Genomic DNA, 8,346 nt, shown 5'->3' with positions numbered 1-8,346 from the left:
TTTACATGAATGTTTTGTTTGCCAGCTTTATTAGTTTGCTGGGGCTGCCATAACAAAGTACCACAGACTGAGTGGCTTAACGAACAGAAATTCGTTTTCTGCATCTGAAGACTTGGAGTCCAAGGTCAAAGTGCCAGCAAGGTTATTTGACCTGCCTCCTTGGTCTACAGAAAGCTCCTCATTGTGTCCTCACATGGCCTTTTCTCTGTCCACGCACATCCCCGGTGTCTCCAGCCCTAAAGAATTAGGACCCACCCATATAACCTCATTTAACCTTAATTACTTCTTTAAGGGCCCTATCTCCAAAAAATAGTCACATTGGCAGTTAGGCCTTCAACATGATTTTTTTTTAAAATATATTTTATTGAATTTTTACAGAGAGGAAGGGAGAGGGATAGAGAGTTAGAAACATTGATGTGAGAGAAACATCCATCAGCTGCCTCCTGCACACTCCCTACTGGGGATATGCCCGCAACCAAGGTACATGCCCTTGACCGGAATCGAACCTGGGACCCTTGAGTCCGCAGGCCGACGCTCTATCCACTGAGCCAAACCAGTTAGGGCCAACATGAATTTTGAGGAGGACACATTTCAGTCCATAACACCACCCAAAGTAAAAAACTTAAGCAGCTACATACGCATTCAATGTCTCTAACGTAGCCAAGGTCAGCCTCTACCTTAGCCAATACTGCAGTCCAGCCACCTTCTGAGTCATATTCCTAATGGAAGACTGAGATCATAAGAATGCCCACCTGTAAATATTTTTCTAAAGTGAAGCCTGAGAGTCTTCCTAATATTGTGCAGGAACTTTTCAACCTGGATTTGTAATAATTATTTTGTCTACAGAGATAAATGTCTTGCTTACTGCTGGGCTCTTGGTTCTGTTCTACGTAATTGTAAACCAGAGCCTCTCATTTCTCACTCATGGCAGATACATGAATTTGCTTTAGCTAGTTTTCATTTCCTTTATAAAATCCCTACTCCTGAATAGATAATAGTTGGTGTGATGGTTATAAATCCCTGATTGAATTCAACACATTTATTAGGTACTCACTGTATGCCAGATTCTCCAAAAGGTATCAGAAAATCTGAAAATGGTATCAAATATTTTCTGTCGGGCCGGTGTGGCTTGGTGGTTGAGCATCGACCTATGAACCAAGAGGTCACGGTTCAATTCCTGGTCAGGGCACATACCTGGGTTGTGAGCTCAATCCCCAGTTGGGGGCGTGCAGGAGGCAGGTGATGAATGATTCCCATCATTGATACTTCTATCTATCCCCTGCCCTTTCTCTCTGAAATCAATAAAAATATATTTTTAAAAATATATTTTCTAAGGAATAAGGTCCTTCCTGATCTTTGATCATATGTCCTACTTCTGCACATTTCTACCTTTGCCTCTTAGATTGTAAATTCTTTGCGTACAAGGGAAGGAAAGTAAGTGCTTTGTAAACTAAATGCTTGACTGCCTTTGACTTGAGCTCTCAACATTTTTCTTATTTATTATAGAAGCATATTTTTAATGTCTAGATTTCTCTTGGATTGTGGAGGGTATGACTCATTCAGCCTCTTGGCCCATGGATCAAATATGTATATGACAAAAATGCATTTATCTAAGCAAATTGCATTATTTTTTCATTGAATTTATTGGGTTTACATTGGCTGGCCAAACCAATTGGTTTCATGTGTACAACTCAATAAAACATTATCTGCAGACTGCATCATGTGCCCATCACCCCAGCAAACTGCATTATTAATCAGCATCATTTTATTCAATAAGTTTTTGCCTGCTTCAGAATCCATGTAAAGAATTCTTTGAGAAAAATCCTTAAGCTTAAAAGGTTTTATTCTACCACCATGTAATGCAATAGATTTAACTTTTGTCATTTCAAAATACTGTAAACTTGCTTATGTTCTAATATTCCTATCTTTAATAAATGGAACCCTAGCTTGTTTGGCTCAGAGGATAGAGCGTCGGCCTGCAGACTGAGGGATTCTGGGTTCGATTCCCATCAAGGCCACGTATGTTGGTTCCAAGCTCAATCCCCAGTGTGGAAGGCAACCAACCAATCGATGTGTCTCTCTCTCATCAATGTTTCTCTCTCTGTCTCTCCCCTTCCACTCTCTGTAAAAATCGAGGGAAAAAATATCCTTGGGTGACGATTAACAAACAAACAAACAAATAATGGAAGATGTGCCACAATTCTCTTTTGACTAAGAGTTTGAGATTGGAATAGACCTGCTTGTAAGTCCTGGTCCTGCCCTTTACTACTTCCGTGTCCTTGGTCAGATCTTGCAATCTCCCACATGTAAACTACATGAGCTAATGGTAACTTCAGAGATTTGTACCGAGGATGAAATAAGGTATATTTTGTGAAGAGGGCGGCACAAATTCTGTTAGTTATAGATTCGGTTTCCACCCGAGAAGCTGTCTGTGTGTATTAATGGCACGCTTGGAGTTTTGGTTTTAGATGATGAGATAAAGCATATGTCTGTGTTTCTGAGTTTGGATTATTGCATAAAGGGGATTATTGCACACGCAAATTTCTAGATTTGATATCGTCTTTCCTGGAGCATGGTGACAGATTTGGAATCAAAGGGCTATTTTAAAGTGTTCTGTTGTATGACACGAGCTGACTTGTGGTTGAGAGGGAAAGGCACCTTCAGTCACCGGGTAACTAAGAGACTCCCTGAGAAACAAAGTGACATTTCAAAAGGTTTCTCTTTTGTTCTGAATCCTGGCACCTGGGTCCAGCCTGTGAAATGCTAACATGGCTGTTGGTGACTGTGCCTCCGCCTGGCGGGTTTTTAGACCTGGAAATGGAAAGCATGTGATATCAAAAAACAAAAACAAGGGCAGCCAATCACTTTGTAAACACACCATGTTTATTTTTCCTTTGACTCCAGAAGCCTGGCCGCTCCTAAGCTCTGGTTACAGGATTCCCACCTGACAGGCAAGGCTTTAGAAACCATAAAAATCAGGTAGCCTCCCCTTTCCAGAATGTTGTATAAGCATCTCTGGGCTGATCCCCGGCTGCCGGAACTGGTTTAACCTGCTTCAGTGACAGGTACGCCTGACCGCCTATCAAGGTGGATAAAACTGCCTTTTATCTCACTGTGGCTTTGGGAACAATCCAGAAAGCTATTCTACCCTTCAAGTGTTTGCCGAAAATTGCAGTACTTAAAGACAATCAGGAACCGCATTTAAACTAAGGTATGTACTGGTTTAAACCAAGGTCGCCACTGCCCTGGCAGTTCCTAAGCAATGCGACATCTGGCTACACCTGCTATCCGAGCTGTCAGCGAGGAGTTGGAAATGCACACTTGTCCGAATCTCCAGCTAAAATGCTGCTCATCTACTGGACAGCATCCACCTTAATATGTTTTGAGGGGAAATATTATTACCTTTAAGTTTTGGAAGTCTGTGGTTCAGAGAGGTCAAGTTGCCGCTGACACAGAACTTGGTATAATCTAGGAATATAGTAGGAAAGCTTTTGACTCAGAATGAAGACATGGAGGAGGGGTAGCAGAATAAGCCACTCCTAAATATGCCACTTTGGCATAAGGATTATTTTAAGCAGAATGCAGTTGAACAGAAGCACATACAGGAAAAGCTCTCTGGCCCTGGCCGGGGAGCTCAGTTGGTTAGACATCGTCCCAATATACCAAGGTTGCACGTTAGATCCCCTGTCAGGACATACACAAGAATCAACCAACGAATGCACACGTAACAACAAATCAATGTTTCTCTCTTCCTCCCTTTCTCTCTCTAAAATCAAACAATAAATTTTTTATAAAGCAAAAAAAAATAAAGCTTCCTTGCCTAAAAGCAGAACATGATTTGTAAAGATGTCTGCCACCTCCCCCTCTCTACCAGGAAGGACAGAAGTTAATCAGTGGAGACAATTCTAGACCCTCATCAGTCCAGAGGACCAGAGGCATCTACACACAAGGTTTGCTAAAACCGACCTTTACCTACCTTTAGTTTCCCCATATATTTGCCTTGCCATGATTTGCCACCCCTCGAATCTCGAAGTCCTTCTCCTCTTTCTTAGCATGTCTCTAAACATTTATTGGTTTGTGTGTGTGTTTTTCATTAACATGCTGTATAACCCCAAGTTCTAATCACCCCTTTGAGTTATTCATCTCTTGATGCTCCATGTGTACACTTCAGTTAACTAGCTTCTGTTTTTTCTCTCCTATTAATCTATCTTTTGCTAGTGAAATTTAAAGGGTCTCAGTAGGAGAGCCCATAATGGGTAGAAGAAAAAGATGGAGGGGGGATAGTAGGATGATTGACAGGCATTGTAGCAGGGATAGTAAAGAGAAGGGTTAGCTGTCTTGCTGGGAAAGAGCTTCATGACATATTAGCAGACATTCATCCATCCAACATTATGACTGCAGCCATAGAACACTAGTCACCATTCTTGGTTGTGACTGATAGTGATACTGTTGTAATGAACTAATTACCAATAATAGGGAAGGAGCAAACGGGAGGCTAGACAAATAAGCATGGTCATTTGGGCAGCTTCACCAGGAAGCTGCAACTTTGTACTCCCCGGGGAACCACTTGTCCATTCCCTGCAAAACACTGGGGGGAGGGACTGGACAAAGGGGAAGATGGGCAGTAAAGTCAGGGTGATGTAGGAAAGGTACTTGCCTGTCAATCTAGCCCAGGTAATCATGGGTTGGCTAGAGGGGGCAGGACAAATGCAAGCCCATGAAAATTGGGGAATAATCCTATAGACAAAGGAGCTTGCTCTCTGGGCTCTTGGCACTCTTGGCTCTGAGCTCTTGTGGCTTTCTTGTATTTGGCCCTGTTCTCTCCATAGCCATGTGGCCCTGTGGACCCCACATGCAATGGACTGATGGACTGCAATGGGGAATACAAGCTAACCCAGGCTGATGCTGGATTAGATTGTGCAGACATGGAACAGAAACTCTGGGCAATGTCTTTAATCCTAGCTTTGCTGAAGTCACATCCACACTTCTCCGATGGTGGGACAAAGGTGTAGGGGGCGGCTATAGGATCAAGCCTTGGACTGACCTGTGGCAGAGCCACATACAAGTCCCAGCTTGGCGGGCCGAGCCCTCCTAGCACAATTAAGCCTGACCTTATAGTCCTCCCTTGTTCCAAGGTAGCTAATGGGCTGTGGGAGGTGCAGCAAGAGCTGCCAAAACAAGGCTTGAGTAAACATGTTGACCACTCCCCTTGTTTTGCTTTGTGTGATCTGACTATAAAATAAAGCTTCGGCTTATAGGCTGTGTCACTGTTTCCTCATCCAGGCAGTGATCCACCTGGTCCCAACTGTATTCTCTTGTCTGTCTCCTTTAATCCTTCACCGCCCCTCCTCAGGTTCACCCGTGGCCATGCTGGACCCTGTTCAAAAGGAAAATGGGACCTTAGAAAATCAGAGGTTTAATTCCATGCAAATAAAAATCACTCGGTCTCCCTTGCAAGTCTCAGAAAATTCTTTTTCTCATGATATGGCAAGAAGCCCATTCCCATCAGCAACTGATAAGGATGAGGAAAGCTCCCACCAATAACAAGAGAAGTAACCCCATCTCAAACTGGCTTAAGGAGATAAAGGAATCCATGGCTCGTAACTGAAAACAGGAGGCATGGCCGGATCTAGGTACTCCCATGGTACCATCACACATTCCTGTCTCCTAGTTCTGCCTTTTTCTTATTGATTCCTTGGTAAGGCAGGAGCTCCTGAAGTTTCTGGAAACACTGCCACCAGCCACTTGGCTATCCCAGTGAAGCATGCTTCTGTGGCCGAAACCGGTTTGGCTCAGTGGATAGAGCGTCGGCCTTCGGACTGAAAGGTCCCAGGTTCTATTCCGGTCAAGGGCATGTACCTTGGCTGCGGGCACATCCCCAGTAGGAGGTGTGCAGGAGGCAGCTGATCGATGTTTCTAACTCTCTATCTCTCTCCCTTCCTCTCTGTAAAAAATTAATAAAATATATTTTTTAAAAAAAGAATGCTTCTGTGATAGATTGTGTCATTGGCCCCAATTCTTCACCCCCTTCTGACCTATCCCCTTTGCCATGTAACTGTAGTGTGTGGCTATGAGACTTGCTCAAGCCAAAAGAATGAGGTAGAGGCGACAGTGGCAGCTCCAAGCCTAGGCCTCCAGAAGTTTGCCTGAAGCTCTCTTGTGCTTCTACCGCCTCTATGAGAAAGACGTGCCCAGGCGGACCCCTGGTTCTAGGAGGAGTATTTTACTTCATTAGGGCTGCTATAACAAAATATCACAGATTGGGGAGCTGAAGCACAAGAGAAATTTATTGCTCACGGTTCTGGAGGCTGAAAGTGCAAGATCAGGGTGCCAGCAAGGTTGGATGAGGGCTCTCAATGGGTGACATATTCTCTGTGTATCCTCACATCGTAGAAGGGAGTAGGGAGCTTTCTGGGGCCTCTTTTAAGGACACTAAACCTATGTATGGAGGCTCGAATCACCTCTCAAAGATTCTACTTACTAATACTCTCATTTTTGGGGAGTAGGGATTTCAACATATGAATCTGAGGGTGACACAAACATTCAGTCCATTTCAAGGAGGAAGAGAGACACAAGGAGCAAAGCTGAGTTATCCCAGCCAAGGTGAACCTGGACCAGCCCCCCACTAGATGCATGACCTAACCCAGAAAAGACTGAAGAGCTGACCCCCTCAGGCCCATGATAAATCAATATTATGAATGCCACAGAGATGACAGAATATAATTATTACAGCTTCTTTTTCAGCCATTCCAGCCATTCCCCGAGTCACCTACCCAAAACCAAACCAGTCACTATGGTTCTTTGTATCTCGAAATTTATATGGTCTAAACTTGGCAAGGGTGGGTTTCCCAAAGGTAACCTGGGTTCTGAAACAGAAGATAAAGTCGGTCAGGCATCCACTACAAAATGTTCCTCTGGCTTCAACCACGTTCTCTGCAGGAGATTTGGGGGTTGGAGGGCTTTTATCCTATTAACAAAGTCAAGAAGTGAGACATCTGGTCCCTATGGAAAGCTCACCAGTCTGTCCACATCCTCTGGTCAGGTAGTGGCTGAATTTGAGTCTGTCTTAGGGGTATTCAGGATCATTAAGGGCGAGTGTAATGGGTCTCAGTGCTCAGGCCTCAAGGGGCCCATTCTCAGCTCTGCCCCTGGTTTCCTTTGAGAATCCTGCTATGTCTCAGCTTTTCTCTGCTCAAGGATTTTCCTGCAGAAACTTTCTTTATAACGTATTGCTAGTATTCAAGACTCTTCAGTAAACATTCAACATATACTACATACACATGTCTGAATAAGGTGAGATTCATTTGTCTTCAAATTATCCCTCAGAAAAGAGAGAACTGCCTTCTTTTTGAAATCTTCCAAGTCTCTCACACTAAGAGATGCTCTTTCGTTTCCCTTATTTGGAAAACCCTTGTTTTACTGTAAAGCAGCGGTTCTCAACCTGTGGGTCGTGACCCTTTGGGGGTCGAACAACCCTTTCACAGGGGTCGCCTAAGACCATCGGAAAACACATATATAATTACATATTGTTTTTGTGATTAATCACTAAGCTTTAATTATGTTCAATTTGTAACAATGAAAATACATCCTGCATATCAGATATTTACATTACGATTCATAACAGTAGCAAAATTACAGATATGAAGTAGCAACGAAAATAATTTTATGGTTGGGGGTCAGCACAACATGAGAAACTGTATTAAAGGGTCGCGGCATTAGGAAGGTTGAGAACCACTGCTGTAAAGTCTGCAAATCCATATTGGTTTGGGCTGCTTATAGAGTTCATCTCAGAGTCAGAATTATTTAAGAGAGAATAAGACATTGCAGGAGAGGAAGCTGGGTGGAGGTGGAAGAGGACATAGAGGGGATAAATGGTGATGAAAAAAATAAAATAAATAAAAACAAACAAAAAGGAGAATAAGAAAATTTAGATTTAGTAACTATTTTTGGTGGCATGATTTTATGAATTCAATTGCGAGCTTTGTTAAACAAGTTTTTTAAAGATTACAAATCAGTACTTATTGGTTAACATTTTTAAATAGAAGTATTAATGTTAATGACCAAGGGTAGTTAGGTCTTGAGATCAAATTTTCAAAAGTATCCTTAGACACGGGTCCAGAAAGTTCCCTATCCTAAAGATATAGACAAGCCAATAACTTGTGCTGGACAAAAAAGGAATTGTCATGCCAAAACCAGGTGCTACAGGTGCAGGTGAAGGATTTGAGTGAAGCGGTTGCATGAGATGTGCTTGGAAAAGAACAATATTTCTAAATTAATACACCATAGTTGTAAATGTGTGAGTTTAAATACGTAAAGTACAACCTATTATTTACTATAAGGAGATTT

Source organism: Myotis lucifugus, unplaced genomic scaffold (assembly GCF_000147115.1).
Source record: "Myotis lucifugus unplaced genomic scaffold, Myoluc2.0 scaffold_112, whole genome shotgun sequence".
Lineage (NCBI taxonomy): Eukaryota > Metazoa > Chordata > Mammalia > Chiroptera > Vespertilionidae > Myotis > Myotis lucifugus.
This window is presented reverse-complemented; position numbering follows the sequence as displayed.